Source organism: Peromyscus leucopus, chromosome 18, assembly GCF_004664715.2.
Source record: "Peromyscus leucopus breed LL Stock chromosome 18, UCI_PerLeu_2.1, whole genome shotgun sequence".
Lineage (NCBI taxonomy): Eukaryota > Metazoa > Chordata > Mammalia > Rodentia > Cricetidae > Peromyscus > Peromyscus leucopus.
In genome coordinates, this window is record NC_051078.1 from 35,772,103 (window position 1) to 35,792,792 (window position 20,690).

The following is a 20,690-nucleotide window of genomic DNA, read 5'->3' on the forward strand; positions in this document are numbered from 1 at the left end:
AGTCAAGGAAACTGCTGACTATGTGAAGAGGCAGCCAACAGACAGGAGAAAATCTTCACCAGCTATGGATCTCAGAGCATTTATATCTAGAACACACAAAGAACTAAAAAACTAAACAAGAAAACAAGCAACTCAATTAAAAATATATAGGGTGAGGTGTTAAAGAGAATTCTCAAAAGAAATAAAATGGAGGGCACGTCTTTAATCCCAGCACTCTCTGAGGACAGCTTGTTCTACAATAGTGAGTGCCAGTCTCAAAGAGAGAGAGAGAGAGAGAGAGAGAGAGAGAGAGAGAGAGAGAGAGAGAAGAGAGAGAGAGAGAGAGAGAGAGAGAGAGAGAGAGAGAGAGAGATTTTGTTTTTCTAGACAGGGTTTCCTCTGTGTAGTTTTGGTGCCTGTCCTGGAACTCACTCTGCTCACTCTGTAGACCAGACTGGCCTTGAACTCACAGAGATCCACCTGGCTCTGCCTCCCAAGTGTTGGAATTTAAAGGTGTGCGCCACCACTACCCAGCAAGAAAGAGAAAAAGAAAGAACGGAAAAAAGAAAGGAAAGGAAAAAAGAAAAAAAAAAAAAAAAAAAAAAAAAAAAAAAAAAAAAAAAAAGCAAACAAAGAAAAAAGCAAAGGAAAGCAAAGGAAAGGAAAAAGACACCACCAAACAGCCGAGGTCACAGCAAGGGGAACACATAATCACTGCTGAAGATGTAGTTAGGAAAATCAGCGTTCAGTTTCTCGATAAGCTAACAACAGAACCTTCACGGGTCACAATTCTACTGGGATTCCAGTCTTCCACACTTCCAGCAGAAGAGCTTACTAAACTCGGAATTGCAGCATTTAGGGCTTATCTAGCCTGAAGGGCTGAACTCTTGCAAACCACTTCCAAAGGACGACAAAGCGCTGGCCAGGGAGTCGCAGCTACGGCCCCACCTCTTGGTACCACATTTCAGGGGAAGGGTTTTCTCTTTGTTTCTGGCTCTCAGTTGGAAGGCACAGCAGAAGTAGCCCTCAGCCCTGACTCACAGCGTGGGGAACAGGAAGCAAACTGCAGAGAACCCTGGGAGCAAGGAGAGGGTATTACCTTTCTGGGGAAACATCTCTGGAAATTCCCTCAAAGACATAAAGACATGGGTGTCCCCCCCTAGGTGGCCCCAAATCCAATCAAACAGACGGTGAAGCTTAACCATTACAGTAGCTATATTTTCTTCAAAAATCAGTGTTTCAAGGGGCTGGGGAGACGGCTCAGCAGTTAAGGGAACTTGCTGCTATTCCAGAGGATCTGGGTTTTAGTTCCAACACCCACATCACAGAATGTCTGAAATGCCACCTCCTGAGAAGCCAACACTCTGGCTTCCAAGAGCATTTGCGCTCACATGGGCACACACACATATGTGCAATTAAAAATAATTAAAATGATTAAAAAAAAAAACTAATATTCCGCCAGACAGTGGTGGCACACTTCTTTAATCCCAACATTCAAGAGGCAGAAGCAGATGGATCTCTGAGTTCAAGGCTAGCCTGGTCTATAGAGCAAGTTCCAGATTACCCAGGGCTACACAGAGAAACCCAAACCCATACCAAACAATAACAACAACAACAAAAAAAAAAAACCCTAATATTTCACTAGGGCTGGAGAGATGGCTCAGCAGTTAAGAGCACTGGCTGCTCTTGCGGAGGACCCGGGTTTGGTTCCCAGCACCCACGGCTCAAAACCATCTGTAACTCCAGTTCCAGGTGATCCAATTCCCTCTTCTGGCCTCTGTGGGCACCAGGTTCATACATTACACACACACACACACACACACAGGCAACACACACCTAAAATAAAAAAACAATCTTTAAAAAACTTAAAAATATATGTTTCAGTATAAATTCCAGTTTTCTGGGAGGTGGAGAGAGGGCTCCCCGGTTAAGAGCACTGGCTACTTTTTCAGAAGACCCAGGTTCAGTATACTACACCCATGGGCACCAGGGATACAGACATGCAGGCAATACACTCACACACATAAAATCAGGTAAATAAATCTAAAGACAATTTTAATCATTCTAGTTATCTTCAACATAATGACCTTTGTAGCCGACCACTCCTTATATGAGCCGTTCTGGGACACTTGGAAAGAAAGCGGGTGTGGCGAAATATGATTACAAACTTTGGAAGTTTCTACAAGGTCAGGGGCCAAAGGTCAATACTATGAATAATACAATCTAAATCTTCTAATTAATGCAACTATTGGCTCTGTTTTCAGATTCCTTGAAAAACAGGAAAATGACAATCAGGAAAGCACCATGAAGAAAAACCAGAAACACAAAGTTGGCGAGTAAATTACAAGCCAATAAGGCAGCGGGATTTCCAGAAAGAGTTAATTAGAATTAAAATGTCAATCGTCCCTAAATTACATTGCATTAACTCCTCCTTAGCTCAAACTGTCAAATAATTATATTAGCATTTATGTTTTATATAATTATGTGTTATAGAAACAATTTTTATAATTATCATGAAATTAAAGTCTTGGAAGACCAAAAAGTAAATTTTAAAGTCCTTTACATGGTATATTATTCAAATCACGACACCACGTTCACTTTTCTACGCTCGTACGTCTATCTTTTGTTAAAATGATTTTATATTTAAACAGCCATGCTGACTTCCCTTTTTTAAAGATCTTTGTAAGTGGAATGTGAACTAGTATTTTACAGGAAGCAGGCACACAAATTTTATATAAACATCCACTTTACTTCAACTAAGAAAATACACAGATAGGGGGATATACCGCAGATGTAAAGCCTTGCCTAGTGTATAGAGGGCCCTGGGTTTGAACCCAGGTACCACTGTCCGCTGTGTTACAGTAATCCTTAAAGTCAGGCATTGGGACGCGTGCCTATGTCTTCCCAGCACTCAAGTCCAGGATAGCAAGTCTGACCAAGCCTGGGAGACCTTGACCCAAGGGGTTGGGAGGGGGAGCATCTGGACACTTCCCTCAGGGGCACATGTTAAAGCAGGCAACACGTTGAATCTCTCTTTTGGCGAAGATAATTTTTATAATACGCTCCGTCTTTTACATTTTTACATTATGGTTGTGTGTGATCACGTGCATGAATGATGTGGGATGGGAAACAGACAAGACACACAGCGTGTGAAGGAATGAGCATTCCAGAAGTCCTTCCTCCCACCGTGGGTTCTGAGGAATAACACTGAACTAGGATCCTGGTTTACTGAGCGATGCCAGACTGGGTTTCTTTTTACTGGTAACAACTTCAACACATCCTTTAAAGACGGTTACAAGTCTGAAGACTTAGCCTTTTCCAACAGTGAAAAACAGGAGGAAATGGGTCAGTTCAGTGAGAGGTAGGCTTTAGGAATTATAAATTCCTAAATAGTTACGCGCAATAAATGCAATAGTTATGTGCATTTCGTAAGGGTGAAAATAACTTTATCCATAATTAATAGTTAATTAGGTAAACTCTATCCACTCCTTGTAAATAGTTTTCTATTTACTCCATGCAACCTCTGCAGAAGGCTGTCCTCTTACAGAGATGTCTGTAAAATGCCCAGGGTCAAGGCACAGTGTTTGGTGGACAGAAGGGTCTCACTAGTTTTGAAGGGACACATTTTTGAGTGAAATGAACACAATAGCTCTCTGACTCCCCCTGTTTGTCTCGGATTCCCATTATGTGCTTTGACACCTCTCTCTGTCAATCATGATGTATCTCCTTCCCTTCCCTCCACAAGGCTCCGCCGATCCTTTCTTCCTTTAGAAATCGAGAATCTATAATTACCCTGATCCTCCTCATTAAGCAATAAAGAATTAGCCTTTCCCTGGGCTGTCTTTATATCCTAGCTGAAGAGTTTTTTGCTTTGTTTTTTTTTGTTTTTTTTTTTTTTTTTTTTTTTTTTTTTTTTAATAAAACTAGCACAAAGTAAATTCTGCCTCCAGGCTAGCTGAATTCCTTACTTCTATTTCTACTTATACGTAATTAATTTGGGGTCAATATTATCAGTGTCACACCAATACATTTATACATCAGCTTCCTGAGGCAAACCTCACTGTTCACTATTGTGAAACATTAAAAAACAAAACACTGCATTCAACTATGGGTCTAATGAATTGAATTAAAATACACTTTGTATAAAATACTTATACCCGTTACTTTTTAGTATGTTTATGATGTGAGCTAACAAATACATCCTTAGACACACACACACACACACACACACACACAGAGAGAGAGAGAGAGAGAGAGAGAGAGAGAGAGAGAGAGAGAGAGAGAGAGCGAGCGCTAGCTTTTTCCCCCTATGATGGGCAAAAATCACATTAGGAATGAAGTCTTAAGGTTTTGGTGTCTGTAAATGCTGTGAAGAGCTGGGCAGCGGTGGCGCTGGCTTTTAATCCCAGGCAGAGACTTCGAGTTAGAGGCCAGCCTAGTCTACAGCGTGGAGTTCCAGGACAGCCAGGGCCACAGAGAGAAACCCAGAGGAGAGCGGGGTGGGGGTGGGGGGCACAGGCCAGGGCTGATGCACCATTAAAGTAGCCAAAACATTCAAACGTTCTGTACAGTATCCATTGAACTATTTGTTCAGTATCATGATGTCTCAAAATCAGTTTGGGCGAGTAACAAATGCTAGAATAAAAAAAAAAAAAATCTAACACCACCGTATAATGCTGGGAGTGCTGACTAATCTCTGTGAGTTCTAGGCCCGCCAGTGAGAGCTTATCTCAAAATAACAATAAACAAACACGCAAACAAAACAACTACGGAAATCTGGAGCTCGAAGAGAAAACCCGAATGTGCCAAATGTTTAAAATCTCTTTCAACTTATCCGAGACGCTGGATTAAAGACAAAACAATTACGCGTTCCAAAAAAACACGGTTTTAGGGCAAAATGGGTACTGAATCTCATTGAGGCTGTGAAATCTTCAAAGATGCGCTTCACTCCTGTTTGGCTACGCATGTGATTACCAACACAGTCAATTCTTTTCCCTTCGTTTACACTAAATCCCAGTTCTGAAGAAACCCCACACTGAACTTGCCGGCTCAAAGCGCCATCCATGCCTACTCGGGTCCCACGGAGAGACCTATCCAGTCTCAACAGATGAAAAGGGAGTTCAGGAGCAGGAGGGACGGAAGCTCGTGTCTCCGTGCTAATTTCACAGCTCGGCTACTTGCAAAGTGTAACAAATTAAGGTTTAAAAAGGTGGGACAGCTGGGGGTAGGGGGAGGAGGCAGTGACCCTTCCAAGTCACTAACGCTATCCCAGAGGAAATCAGCTACCAGGAGAATTTACATGGGCTGAATATTCCACTCGAAACAATGACTATTTTTCACTTTTTTTTTGTTTGTTTTTTTGTCTCAAGGTGGCGTCGCGCGTCCTGTCCCCTAACCCCGAGCGGTCGTTTCCTCCCCTTCCTCACCGGGACAGAGTCCTTATCACTCACTCCTCTACCGCGCCTTCTCCGCACAGAGAATGTTTTTTTTTTTCTTTTTAGGAAGCTGGTACGCCACAAACTCCGACCCAACCCGGGGTCGGTGGGTGGGCAGCAGGTGCCGGCGGCCCTGAGACCCGACCCCACGCAGGGACAGCGGCGACTGTCACCTCCGGGCGATCGGAGCTGGGCGGCGGGACGGGGTTCGATGTCCCGTCCCGTCCCCCGTCCCTCGTCCCCCCCACCCACCCATCCCCGGCGCTGTGCACCGGCGGCGGCCCCGGCCCGCATCCTCCCCGCGCCCTTCCTCTCTGGCCGGCGCTCGGGGGTCCACCTGCAGCAGCATCTCCGGGACCCGGGATCCGGAGGGCGGCCAGCGGGGCTCCGGCGGCGGCAGGCGCCGATTCGAAGTTCGCCGCCCTCGCCACCACGCGCCTCCGGGGGGGAGGAGACGGCTCGCTCCCTCCGTCCGCGTCCGTCCGCCCGTCCGTCCGTCCACAGCCAGCCCCGTCTCCCCCGCAGGATGCGCCCCCGGGGGCTGCCTGCGGGGCGGGGAAAACTCGGTCGTCAGGGGGGGGGGCGTCTCCCGCCCCCCGGGGCTCCCGTCGGACGTCCGCTCCTCCGGGGGAGGCTCGCTCAGCCAACCGCCGCGGCCCGCCGCGCGCCCCTCGCCACTCACCGGCTCGAGCCCGAGCGGCCATCTTGGCGCTCGCAGCGCGCCCCCGGGTGCCCCCCCCACCCCTCCCTCCACCGAGCCGGGATGCGTCTGGACCGCAGGGTCCCGGCGACGTCAGCGGAGACGCGAGGCCACGCCCCCGTTCCGAGAGGCCCCGCCCTCGCCCACGCCCCCTCCTCGCCCGCCACGCCCCCACCGCAAGAGGCCACGCCCTCGCCATGCCCGGTCCGCCCCGTCGCCACGCCCCCGCCGCGAGAGGCCACGCCCTCGTCACGCCCCGCCGCGAGAGGCCCCGCCCCGCCCCCGGCATCCCAGCACCCAGCCGCGCTGGATCGAACGAAGGATGCGAGCGGCGGGCGGTCCCGCATCCCTCCAGCGCGAGGCCCCGGGCCCTCTGCGTGGCCAGCAAAGCTTCCTCTCTCTCTCTCTCTCGGGGCGGCGGACTCTTCCACTTGCCGCCGCCGCCGCCGGCGAGGCCGGGAAGAATAAACCCACAGTGAACCGCAGTGCGTGGGAGAGGCGGACCATGCCACAGGTGCGTGCTCGCACACAACTCCCCGGTTTTCCCACCGCGCAGCAGCCCAGTTTCGAATCGTGTCGTCGTCCGTGTCCCCCCCCCGCCCCCGTCCCCGCAGCGAGCCGCCCAGCCAGTTCCTTAAAGTTAGAAACCTGCTCACAGGCACAGCTTGTAGAAACTCTTTCCCCACCCCACCCCCGACCCCAACGGGGACTCGGCGGGTGCGTCAGCTGCCGCGGACGGTGGCTGCTGTGATAAGATTTAACACGCCAAGGCTCCTAACTCACAGTGATCATCAGTGTGAGGCAGTGAAGTTTATGCGGGAAACAAACGGAGAGAATAGACGAGGGGGAATCTGCATCAGAGAGTCGGGCCTAGAGGTACGTAAAAATCTGCCCGTCAGCTGGAGCGGTGACTGGGTCGGAGCGCAGGCTGCTCTTCCAGAGGTCCCGGGTTCGATTCTCAGCCCCCACAAGGCGGCTCACAACTCTGTGACTCCAGTCCCAGGGGATCTGACGCCGCCTTCTGTTCTCCTCTCGGAAACAGGCGCACACGTGGTGCAGACATACATTCAAGCAAAAATATACATACACTTAATAATAACAAAGCTCTTTAAAAAAGAAAATCAGTGCCTGCCGAGTTTTGAAAGCCGTTTCTGCCTCAGCTACCCCGTAGGACACTAAAAAACGATGGCGCGCTTTCCAAAGAGAACTCACTTTAAAAAAAGCAGCTAGACAAACCTGCGAAGGTAGTACCAGTGGAATGCTAAGTCTGGCGCTACTTAGACAAACTAAAGTTGTTCATATTTTTAAACTAACAAGTACTCTAGGGATTCTCTATCAGTGGTGTGAGGTGAGGAAAAAAATGAACACACAACAATATTTGAATGGATAAAATGTCTAACCAAAGGGAAATGGCAAGTTAACATCTAGCATAGTAAACTCTTGGGAGTTCTTAGGTTGGTAACAAAATAACAATAGAATGCAAAAGATTCCTGTTTGAAAAAATACCAACTATATACATGAAAATTACAAATACACGAAATATAAATATGCAAGTAAAGACTAAAGACAAGGAATGAACTTGGGGATGCAGGGTGGCTTGGGAGAGAGAGCTGGGGGTGGAAGGAGGGAGGAAGGGAGTCTGTGGGTGGTATGTGGGGTGAGTAGAAAATTTCTTAATAAAGAAAAAGACAAGGAATGAGTCTGCATAATGTAACACCCCTTTAGCACACAGCAATTCCAGTTGAATTTGTCAACAGCGTTTCCCCCTCACACACAAATTTAATACTTATTTATTGTGTGTGAGGGAGTGTGGGGGGGGGCGCCGAACGCCACAGCATGCGTGTGGTCTGAGGACCACTCTAAGGGATGCTTATCAATCTCTGTTAGGCAGTTTCACACACCTCACTTAAACGCTCTTTCCGCTATGTGGGTGCAAGGGATGGACTCCAGTCACCAGGCTTAGTGGCTCATGTCTTCACCCAGTGAATCATCTCAAGTGGCTTGGGGAACAGAAGCTCTGAGGGAGAGCCGTGGGTTTGATCCCCAGCATGGCAGAACACGGCCAAAACTGAATTTAAAGTGAAATAGAGAATGCAGACCATCGGCAATAACTAGAGAATTCCAGTCAGAAAAGAAGGACGCGTGGACTCGAGTCTGAAATGGGGAGTTTCCTGAGATTAAAATGTCTGGTTTTTTTTTTTTCAAGTGTCATATAGCCTGTTAAGAACCAAAGTCATGTGAATAAATGGAGAAGGACGTGAAATAGGAGGAAAAAGCCCCAGCAAGCGCAGTTAGGCATTGATGGAAGAGATGTTCTCAACCAAATATCCTGAGTACAAGTGTGGATGGTGCCACATGGGAAGGGATGCCAGCGAAAATCCTTACAGAGTTCATTACAGAGGATGTTTGTAACACTCCATGTTTATTGTTACACATTCCCTCCCTCGGCTACCATTTAGTCCTGCTCTTCCCACCAATGCCAGGACAATCTCACTTGTTTTCTGAGCTCAGGACCTCTCTAGTCATCGCAATCCTGCGCTGATGTCAGAATCATTCTTTTAATTTCTCTTTTGTTTCTAACCAATCTCATCAAATCTAAGCTTTTCATTATATTGCTCTTAAAGATGCCTCCTTCCCTTCTTTATCCGCTAATTCCCGACACTTACCTATTACATTCTTAAAATCAGTCCCCGCATTGGCCTTTAGACTAAGAGGTCAGTCCTTTTGTGTTCTCCCGGGCTTTGGGCGCTTCCCACCTCTAAATCGGAGCCAATGCTGATCTTTATTTCCTAAGTAGAACGTCCTCTGGTTTCGACTCTTCCAAATCCTTACTACCAAGCTGGCCTGAACTCTCACCTCCTGGAAATCACTTTCCTAGGAAAGGGGGTCCCCGCTTCCCATCCCCCCCCCCATCCCCGCAGCTCATTCTTATGCAGCCCTCGCTTTTGTTCCGAGTTCTGAGCCTGGTTCTCTCCATTTGCATTGCAGCCTCCTTCGGGGTGAAGACTGGTGCTTTGCCCGGTCTGTTTACCTCTCCTCAGCTCGGAATATAGCGTTGGCCCAGTATCCTCCTAAGATTCCCAGTGAAAGCCAACGAGGAAGCTGCCTAGCATCAGATGGAGTTTTGAGAGTGATGTGTACAGAGTTTCCTTTGTTCCTAACAGCTCAAATTGGGAGAAATGACAATTTATCCTTTCCCCCCAAAGTAAGCAATTTCTTAAGAAATACTTTTAGGGACTCTGACTCCTAATTAATATGTGACCAGTGGTTCCTGAAGTACAATACAAAACGATTTTGTCCCTAGTACTTGAGCGCAGAGTATGAATGAACACAGAACAAACAGTACATTTCATAAGATTTAGAGCTTGCTTTTTATGCTTTGTGTTAGTTTTTTTAGCTTTTTTTTTTAACCCACTTTTTTGTGATCAGGGAATTGTCTTTGTAATTAGCTTTAGAGTAAAGAAGAGTTAATGAGTTTCTTAAATTTTAGGATGTACAAGAACTTTCAGCTTCTCAGAACGTTCCCATCCACTAATTTTAATATTTACGGACTGCTTTTGGAACACCTGTGTGCCAGGCATCACGGCGGGAACTGAAATATCCGTAGCCTTCATTTTAATGTCATGAGGTGATAAAAAAAGATTGGATCGAGGAAATGGATTAAGAAACCCCGCTGTGGGGGTTGGGCACGCAGCTTTGTGGTAGAGTGCTTGCCCAGGCTTCAGTCCCTAGTCCGGCCACAAAACAAAACAAAACACCCCAAAGAGCTTAGCTGAAAAGTTTGATTGAAGTGTAGCAGCGTGCTAAGGTTGAGTTTAAATGACAGAGACCCAAAGGACCCAAAGGAATTTCTGGCAAACGTGTAAGAAAGGAACATGGCTTTAGAATTTTCTTTTTTTTCAGTTCTAAGGAAGAACAAACGTGATAGAGTGACGGAAGCCGAATAAAGTGGACTTGTTGCAAAGGGACATTTTCTCTTTCTTCTTCATTCTTGGTGCAGGAGGATCTAGGAACTTGTCAATGCTAAGCTCAAGCCGCTGAAGAGCTTTTCTGGTGTGTGTTTTGTGGTCTGTGCGGGAAGTTTGTGTTCTGGAGGCAGATTTCCAATATAGACTGAGCCCTGGTTTAGGTATGAATGCATGTAAAATTGTGAAGCAAGCCTGTTCGCCTTCTCCTCTTAATGCCCACCCCGTCTCCACCCTTCCTGCCTTTCAGGGTCCTTCAACTGCTTGTGTGCAGGGTTTTAATGAATTGTCAAGGTTTTTCTCATTTCTTTCTCTTCCAGATTTCTCCATTTTTGTTGTGAGTCTAAAGTCCCAACCTTCCTTTAAAAAAAAAAAATACTTATTTATTATGTCACAATATTCTGCCTACATGCCAGAAGAAGGCACCAGATCGAATTATAGATTGTTATGAGCCTTCTTGTGGTGGCTGGGAATTGAACTCAGGACTTCTGGAAGAGCAGACAGTGTTCTTAAACTCTGAGCCATCTCTCCAGACCCCCACATCCCAACCTTTCATTTTTGAAAGTGTTCTATTATCATCCAATAAATTCATCCACTCATTTTTTATTTTCGAATTCTTTTAAAAAATGCTCTAAGTAGAGCCAGTGGTCACCTGGAGAATGACATTTCTAAAATTAAATTGTAAATCTTGTTTTATGTCTGTACTAACATGCCAATAAATTTGGGGACAAATACTATAAGGTTAAATGAATTATAGTACTCTGGTAGACATGGACAGCAAAGGCAAAGAGTTCAAGAAAAGGAGAGACAGGGTATGATCCTTGGAATTAAAATGTTAACTTTTAAAAGGTTCAGTAAAAACTATGCCAAAAAGGTAAGTGTCTTTTTTTCTTCTCTTTTTTTGTTTCTAGACAGGGTTTCTCTGTGTAGCCCTGGCTGTCCTGGAACTCACTCTGTAGACTAAGCTGGCCTCAAATTCACAGAGATCCGCCTGCCTCTGCCTCACGAGTGCTGGGATTAAAGGTGTACCACTGCTTGGCTGATACATATAACCTTTATGAAAAATCCTGTATTGGGGGAAAAAAAAGGAATACGAGGAAAAAGTAGGTGGGTTTTTTATTTTGTTGTTTTTTTTTTTTTTTTTTTGAGGAGTATCCCGGTAAAATTAACATTGCATACTTGTGAGACAATCTTCTATTGAAAATCAATTTAGTATTAAAGAATGACTTAAACATTTATTTTATTTTATTTTTTTGCTTTTGAGACAGGGTTTCTCTGTGTAACATTCCTGGCTGTCCTGGAACTCACTCGGTAGACCAAGCTGGCCTTGAACTCACAGAGATCCACTTGCCTCTGCCTCCTGAGTGCTGGGATTAAAGACAGGCACCACCAGTGAGGTTTTTGTTTGTTTTTTTGTTTAACAATACTTGCTAAAAAGCCTGTCTCGAAAAACCAGCCTACCAAGCAAGCAAACAAACAAACAAACAAAACCCCACAACAACAACTCCAAAATCAACAAAACCCAATAGTTAGTAAGATCTTTCTCTACAGGCTGAGAATGTGCCCTGGCTGGAGAGTGCTAGCCTAAAATATGTGTTAAGACTGGTTCAGTCTCCAACACCATGAAATAAATAACCACCCATCCCAATCTGTCTAATCGTGAAAAAGTCCTTGGAAACCCAACTGCCTACATCAGAAGAAAAATGATGTGCTTGAATCACTAAGTAAAATTTGTGCAGTGGTTTGAACGAGAATGGACCCATAGGCTCATATATTTGAATGCTTTCCAGCTTGACTATTTAAGAAGGATTAGGAGGTGTGGCCTGGTTGGAGGAGGTGTGTCCCTGGGGCTGGGCTTTGAGGTTTCAAAAGTTGCTCTCCTCTCCCTCTCTCTCCCCTCCCTCTCTCCCCTCCCCTCCCCCCTCTCCCACTCCCTCTCCCTGTTTCTCCCTCTCCCTGTTTCTCCCTCTCCCTCTCCCTTCCTCCCTCCCTCCTGCCTATGGATCAGATGTATGCTCTCAGCTACTACTCTTGAGCCACGCCTGCCTGCCTGCTGCCATGCTCCCCGCCATGGTGGTTATGGATTCACCCTTTGAAACTGTAAGTAGCCAGGCAGTGGTGGCACACACCTTTAAACCCAGCACTCGGGAGGCAGAGGCAGGTGGATCTCTGTGAGTTTGAGGCCAGCCTGGTCTACAAAGAGAGTTGCAGACAGCCAGAGCTATACTGAGAAACCCTGATTTGGAGGAAAAAGAAAGAAAAAGAAAGTCACCAGTTAAATGCTTCCTTTTATAAGTTGCCTCGGTCATGGTGTCTCTTCACAGCGGTAGAAAAGTGGCTAAGACAGTTTGTGAGGGTAATATTAGAAATTAGAATTGGATTAGAGAATTTTACCAAGCAGTTTCTCTTCTGTTGGAGGCTGCCATACCCAAGGTAATTTAAATATGTATTTCACGGTGTCTAACCCCTTCTGAGAGGCTCTTCTATCATAATTTATCGATGCTCTGGTACCACGATTGTGCATGTGTAGATAAACTCATGACTTTGGAGGCTGAGCTCAAGTTTGGTGTAGGGCCAGAGGCAGACCACGTGACTAACATATGGAAGGCCCTGGATTCAAGCCCCAGTGCTGCGAATGAAAAGTTAAAATAAAAGAGAGCGTGAGCCGGGTGGGACACAGCTTGGCTGTCGAGTGCCTGCTCAGTGTGGGTGAAGCCCTGGGTTCGGTCCCTATCACCGCATAAACTGGGCCTGGTGACATACGCCTCTAATTCCAGCACTTACGGTGCTGGAGTCGGAAGCCAAGGCTTCGCGCTCATCAGTTGAGCTACATCCCAGCTCCTTGTTTCCTCACCTCCTTCTCAAGTCAGTTGATTCCTAAGGATACTTAGGGAAAGAGATACATACAGCTTTTTCTCCTCTCCTCCTCTTCTTCCTTCTCTCTCTCTCTCTCTCTATCCCTGGACAGGGTTTTGTCTGGCTGTTCTGAAACCCACAACTCTCGCTGCCTTAGTGGTTTTTCTTCTTTGAGAATAGCACGTGTTTCCTTACTTGTCAGAAACTCACAGTTAAGCCTGGAGCCAAGGATGGTGGCACATGCCTGGATCTCAGTGCTTGTGAGCCTAAGGTAGGGGAACTATGGTGCCAGACCAGCCTGGCTCACATAATGCGACCTGATCCAAATAATACCAAAACAAAACATGAACCTAGGAATCACAAGCCTGTCCCCCTTTCTATACAGGCAGTGAGTTCCTAGAGACAAGGGATGATTGAGAATCTTTTGGTTAGTTTTCTTTCACTTGAAACAAGACAAGAGTCACGTGGGAAGAGGGACTCTCAACGGAGAAAATGTCTCCCTAAGATTTTCCTATAGGCAAGTCTGCCAGGCGTCTTCTTGATTAATGGCTGATATGAAAGGGCCCAGCTCGCTCTAGGTTGTGCAGTTTCTGGGAGGTGGTCCTGAGTTGTCAAAGCAGGTTGAGCAAGCCAGGAAGCAGTGTTCACCTGCGGCTTCTGCTTCAGCTCCTGCCTCAGGTTCCTGCCCCGACTCCCCTCAGTGATGGAGTGTGACCTTCGAGTGGCATGCTGAACTCAACCTTTGCTCCCCAAGTTGCTGTGGTCATGGTGTTTTGAAAACCTGACCAAGAGGGAAACGGTCTTCATGCTGGCGCGTCTGTGAGGACGACTCGCTGTGACACCCAAGCCAGTGCCACAGGCAGCCGTGAGTTCTAGTTAGCCTTTTCCTGACCTATATGGGATGCTGTCAGACGCCTCAGACAGAGGCACCCTTAACAAGCCCCTCTTCCCCAAGCATGACAAAGACCTCAAGCTGCCTCAGATGAAGGCAAGAGGATCAAAGCTTTGGTAACTTTTCTGTCGCCGCAGTGATAAAACAGTATGACCAAAGCAACTTAGAAAAGGAAGCATCTGAGTGTGGTTTCAGAGGGTTGGAGTCCGTGATGGTGGAGCAGAGGAGCAGCTGAGAGCTCACATCTGGATCCACAGTCACAAGGCAGAGAGGGGGACGCTGGGAACCTCACCAGTTTTGAATCCTCAAAGCTTGTCTCTAGTGACCCCCCTCGAACAAGGCCACGCCTTTTAATCCTTCCCAAATAGTTCCACCAACAGGGGAAAGCATTGAAATATATGAGCCTAGTGGGACCATTTTCTTTAAATCACCACAACCATTTTATGGTTTCTCTGGTAGGCAAGGATCTGGCGGACTTTCAGTTATGTCTGTATTCTGGCTTGTCCTGCTTCTTTATACCTCACATGCCTTATTGTGTTAAATATCTGCCTTGCAGTATAATTTTCACTATTATACTAAGGTAGAGGTTATTACAGTATAGCTTAGTAACTGTTGTATGTTCTTGTGGCCTCTTAACAATTTTAAGGCAAGCTAAATTGATTAAATGTGTTAGTATATACCCACACAGGACTGCTAAACTATTTCCAAGCCGCTGTTAAGTTAATCATTTGCCTTATGGACAACTTACTTTTTTTCTTAAAAAAAAAAAAAAAAAATGGAGCCAGGCACAGTGGCACATGCCCTTAATCCCTGCACTCAGGAGGCCTGTTCAACATAGTGAGTTCCAGGACAGCTAAGGCTATGTAGAGATCCTGTCATTAAAAAAAAAACAAAAACAAAAACAAACAAATACCTGCAAGAAAATATCAGATTTCCTGAAACTGGAGTTACAGTTGGTTGTGATCTACCAGGTGGGTGCTGGGAACTAATCCTGGGTCCTCTGCAGGAGCAACAAGTACTCTTAAATTCTGAACTGTGTCTCCATACCCAGCCTTTATCTTTTCTTTTCTTGTTAGGGAATATTCTTTTTAAGGTGTGTTACTTTTGTTTATGTTGCATTTGTTTAACTCTGTGAAGCTGTGTTACTGGGCCTGTCTAAAACACCTGATGGTCTGTCTAATAAAGAGCTGAACAGCCAATAGCAAGGCAGGAAAAAGGATGGGTGGGATTGGCAGGCAGAGAGAATTAATAGAAGGAGAAATCTGGGAGGGGAGAGAAGAAGGAGCCAGAGAAGGAGGAGGACTCCAGAGGTCAGCCACCCAGCTACACAACCAGCCAGGGAGTAAGAAAGAAAGGCATACAGAAATAGAGAAAGTTAAAAACCCAGAGGCAAATGACAGGTTAATTTAAAGTTAAGGAAAGCTGGCTAGAAATAAGCCAAGCTAAGGTCGCGCATTTATAATTAAGGATAAGTCTCCATGTGTGATTTATTTGGGAGCTGGGTGGCAGGCCCCCCAAAAAAGCCAAGAGTAAAGGAGTAAAAAATAAGCAACTTTAATCCTCATGATAAGCTGGTGTTACTACTAAGAGATGAACAACTGAGGACACACAGAGACGGAACTAGTGACTTGCTTTGGTCATGTAGCTACCGAGTGGCAATACCAGGACTTGAATCCAGCACATCTGACTCTAGATACCACCAGGTACATTTCTACTATGTCACTGTGTCCTACCTTGTCGGTACACACAGTCAGGAAAGGGAAGGCTTCTGCCTGTATCTGCTTTAGGTGGACCACATACAAGATCTGTTTGGTAGCTACTAGATTATTTTGACTTTGAAAGATATTAGATAGATCTTCATCTGATGTGACAAACACTTTTGTTTTTCTTAGAATTCTTATAGAAAAATGGTAAAAAAAAAAATTTCATTAAAAAGATAAACTGGATAATTTTATTTGAATATATACATAAAGGTTTGTATAGGTAACAAACTTCACTCTTTGTATTAATGTAGCTTTTGCCAGGTGGTGGCGCACGCCTTTAGTCCCAGCACTCGGAGGCAGAGGCAGGTGGATCTTTGTGAGTTCGAGGCCAGCCTGGTCTAGAGAGTAAATTCCAGGACAGCCAGGACTACACAGAGAAACCCTGTCTCAAAAATAAATAAGATATTAATGCAGCTTTTGCTTTTTAATAAACCATGTGCTAGGGCTGGAGAGATGGCTCAGTGGTTAAGAGCACACTGACTGCTCCTCTAGGGGACCCGGGTTCAACTCCCAGCACCCACATGGCAACTAACAACTGTCTGTAACTCCAAGATCTGACACCCTCATACAGACATACATGCAGGCAAAACACCAATGCAAATAAAAATAAATAATAAAGAAAAAACCCTATGTGCTGGAGGCAGGCAGCTAAGACCCTATGACATTGCTTTCGGAAATAATTATAAATAAAGCACAAAACAGAGGCCTTTTTCCTTTAGTGTAGTCAATAGCTGGATTATCTCTTTCTTCCTTTCCTCTCCCCCTGTCTTTTGTGGTACTGGGATTGATCTAGGGCTTAGCATATACCAGACAAGCATCTCACCACTAAGCTACACCCCTCGTTAAGAGTGTCGTTTGAGCGGGGGGGTGGGCACCTTATCCAGCACTCGGGGCAGAGCCGGCGGATCGCTGTGAGTTCGAGGCCAGCTGGTAAATGAGCTCAGGAAAGGCGCAAAACTACGCAGAGAAACTCTGTCTCGAAAAACCAGTAAAATCTTTTGATGTAGCATTTCCTTCTCTAATTCTCTAATGCATGATTTCCATGTTTATAAGCGACTTATCCAGCCGTGGTGGGTTGATGTGAACAGTGTGAGCCCTTTCCATCCATCTTCTTCCTCTGCCAGCTTGTCTTACCTGGAGCAACAGGAACGCAGTTTCCTGACGCAGTCCCGTTTTAGGATCACTGTGTATATATAACTTTGCGTGGTGTTGAGTGAGAATTAGTCTTTGGGCAGCTTCTTGTCAGTTCTGCAAGTAATTGAAACAACAATGTCAGTCCATCTGGAGTAGGTCTTCGAGGTGTCCGTCTGTCTGGGGCAGGTCTTAGTCTACTTGTGCGTGTGTGTGTGTGTGTGTGTGTGTGTGTGTGTGTGTGTGTGTGTGGTAGCTGGTGAGCCCTCAGTATGGAGTGACTGATGTCTTAGCGCAGTGCTTTTTTCAAAGTGCTTTCCATGTAGTAGAATAGTGTAGTCTTACTTTCTTGTCTGAGAGCTGGGATAATTTACAGACAAGTGCATGTGTACACACACTCCATTTATAGAATAACTATTACTTCTTAATCCTTACGAGGTAAAATATTCTGACTTTACTAGTGACTGAATAGCTCTTCAAAATCCCCAGCTAGAAAGTGCCTATCCAGGCATGAGACAGAAATCAAAGTTCCTAAGGAATGGGTGTCTGACTATATTTTATTATCTTTTTTCTTTTCCATATATCCCTGGTTAGCCTTAAAATAACTACGTAGCCAAGGATAACCTGCCTTAAAATAACCACATAGCCAAGGATAACCTTGCATTGTTTTTTGAGACAAGCTTTCATGGAGCACAGGTTGGCCTTGAACTTGCTATGTAGTTGAACACGACCAGATCCTGATCTTCTGCCTCCACTTGCTCAGTCTAGGATTATAGGTGTGTGGTACTGTGTCTGGTTTGTGCAGTGCTGGGAATTGAACCCAGGGCATTGTACGTGCTAGGCAGGCACTTAACCACCGAGCTACATCCACAGCTGCCCTGAGCTTTGGTCCCTTGCCTCCCCCTCCCAAGTGCTGTGATTATAAATAAGTCTTGAGCATGCAGTGCTGGAGATCAGACCCAGGGCTTAGCGTGAGTTAAACAAGCACTTTCCCACTAAGCTGTATCTCCAGCCCTGGCTTTAAAACCTTGCTTTTTGCTGTATAATTTACTGCATGCGAGGTCCAGTGCATGGGGTATCTGTGGTTCATGTCAGGCAAGAAATCCAAGAAGCCACTGAGCTGATTTTGGAAGTAGAATCAGTCTCTCAATCTCTCTCTCTCTCTCTCTCTCTCTCTCTCTCTTTCTCTTTTTTTTTTTTTTTTTTTTCCCTAGATGGGGTTTCTCTGTAGTTTTGGTGGCTGTCCTGGATCTTGCTCTGTAGACCAGGTTAGCCTCGAACTCACAGAGATCCGCCTGGCTCTGCCTCCCGAGTGCTGGGATTAAAGGCGTGCGCCACCACTGCTCGGCTAGAATCAGTCTCTTGAAGAGAGAATTTTTCTTTCTTATTTACACGCCCACTCTACTGGGTCCTATTGGTTTGGAAACATCAGCTGAGTTCCTGTTCCTCCCCAAGTCCTGGAAGTCAGTGGTGCCTGCGGCTCTTTCGGAGACAGCCTTGCCGCTTACCCAGGGATGCGCCTGGAACTTGCCCAGGCTAGCCTCAAACGAAATCCTCCCACCTTTGACTCCTAACTGCTGTCATTACAAGGGCCACCTTGCTCACCCTTTGATTTAAAACCTTGTTACTCTGGTGACCCTGGATAGTAAACTACTCTAAGCCTGGATGGTGATGCCAGTTCCCTGAAAACATTTTCCCCGTAAGACTTCCAGTTTGCTCTTTAGATAATCAAAAAATATCGATATTCATGTGTGTATGTGTGTCTGCCACGGGTGTGCAGGTTACTATGGGGGACCACAAGAATGTGCTGGATCTCCCGGAGCAGTTGAAAGCTGCCTAGCGTGAGTGCAGGGAACAGAACTAGTGTCCTCTTGAAAGAGCGGTCAACTCTGCCAAACCATCTCTCCAGCCACTCCAATTTGCTTTTAAAGCACAGAATAAAATGGATTTCTTTCCTCATGGCTGCTAAGTCCAGCTGAACCTAAGGTGAGGTGAGAAGGTCCTCTTGTTATGTACACAAATACCTAACTCTTTCTTCAAGTGGACGGGACTCGTGTGGTGGGTTTTTTGTTTTTTGTTTTTAAGATTTATTTATTATGTATACAACGCTCTGCCTCCATGTATGCCAGAAGAGGGTGCCAGATCTCATCCCAGATGACTGTGAGCCAACATATGAACCAACATCATGTGGTTGCTGGGAATTGAACTCAGGACCCCTGGAAGAGCATCCAGTGCTCTTAACCTCTGAGCCATCTCTCCAGCCCTTGTTTGGTGTTTTTAATGAGTTATTCTTAATTGATTCATAGGAAAGGTTGGGGATTACTGTATGCCAGACACAAAGGCCCCTGTATTTTAAAAACAAAAAACAAAAAAACTTGAATTCCAAACTTTCCAAAAAGTTGACCGAAGCGCGCTTCAAAGCCTAAATCTTCAAACCGGAAGGGAACAGAGGCGGGTCCTCCTGTCTTCCAGCCTTACCTGTCCTCATACCAGCCTTTCCGAATTCTCAGACTTCTCACCAAGGGCAGACTCTGCTCATCCAAAGCTTTCCATTTTCATCTGTTTGAGGCCCTGTGAAGATTGCCACCAGAAGGGGGGGGGGTATTGTGAGCTCACACAGGGCCGTGGGGGAGGGGAGGGGGAGGGAGGGATGGCCTGGGGAAGGGGCACTCTCATCTCCGGATCTGGTCACTGGGCCTCAAACCCATCTGCATCACACTGGGGGGTTTCCACCCCCTTTCTGTGTCATTGGTCCCCATTTGTCCCTGGAGCCCGGGGTCCCAGGCCAGCCCCATTTGTCCTCTCTTCTCCTGCCTGCTTCCCCTTGACGACTGACAATGATCATTTATCTGACTCCTTTTAGCTTGGTAGTGAATGCTGAGGCGCTCTCGGCCCGGCCCGCCTTTCAGTTCCGCCATTCAGCTCTTTCTGAAAACCAGGCTTAGCCCACCAGCTCTTCAACTGACCTCCAGCTGACTGAGACGCTCCTCAGTGAGGGGCTTGGAGCAGCTTCGGAATCAGATTTCTTCTGGAGTTCTCTTTGATCAGGAAACTTGGTCAGGAAACAGATAAAAAAAAAAAAAAAACCCAGAAATTTCCCTCAGTAGTTCTGAATCTCTCCTCATCTCTTAAATATCCCTGATCTTTCTGTCTTCGCAAACAAACATGTTTAGAAGCTTGCAGACCCTCCGATACTCATTACTATCTGTAAATTAGGGGATGCCACCAGTTCTGGCATCCTGGAATTCAGTGGGTTCTGGTCCCCGCTGAAGGGCATAAGTAGTGAATGTGATTTCCAAGAAGAAATAAACTGATTTCCTGTTAGTTTCCCATAATTTCCCCAAGTGCTGTCTTCTATGTTTGAAATCCCAGGAGTCCTGTGTGTTGTGGTATCGGGAAGATGGAATTGCCCTCCAATCTGCTATTTTCTTAGAATGTCGTCACTAACCCCTTCAGTAATGGAGCTACAGTAATTCCATCTATTGCATATGAGAGTACACTGACCTCTACTGGACCTTCCTGGTAGCTTCCAGAAACTTCTGGATAAGGAGCTGTCATCACTGGTGGAAGGATAGACCACTGAAACTAGATCATAACATGCAAAGTTGCAGGTTTGCTCGGCAGCCAAATAAATGGAAGGGAAAATCAATGGAGGAGGCAAAAGAGGGAAGGAAGAGAATACATAATAAATAAATTAGGAGATCAACAGCTTAGGCGCCCAGGGCTGTGAAGGTCATTTGGAGGCATGGCCAGCTTCAAAGCTGAGGCAGGGACAGGGGAGGGAAGCACATCGGATAAAACAAAGTTTATTACTGCTAAAGTGATTCCAAGAAACTGGAGACCCCGGCCAGCACACACATACACACACACACACACACACACACACTCTACAATAACTAACTAAAACCCAAATCTCTTAGAACTAACATTTCTCTAATGAAGGACCAAAGACCCACCTCTCGTTATAGA

General features: G+C 46.1%; 1 protein-coding gene across 4 annotated transcripts in view; it reads right to left on the bottom strand.

Annotated features, from left to right (window-relative positions):
* The window catches only part of Usp44 (ubiquitin specific peptidase 44), a 39,437-nt gene extending 20,121 nt beyond the window's left edge, over positions 1 to 19,316 (bottom strand). For 2 of the 4 annotated variants that reach the window (XM_028880245.2, XM_037196815.1), the window contains exons 1-2: positions 19,200 to 19,316; positions 16,725 to 16,838 (exon numbers count right to left, since the gene is read on the bottom strand). The gene's annotated coding sequence lies outside the window, so the exon portion shown is untranslated. Of the gene's footprint in view, positions 1 to 5,751; positions 5,854 to 6,096; positions 6,156 to 16,724; positions 16,839 to 19,199 lie in introns of those variants that run through there. The other 2 variants (XM_037196814.1, XM_037196813.1) reach the window with 2 other exon arrangements.
* Between the last annotated feature and the right edge of the window lie 1,374 nt (positions 19,317 to 20,690).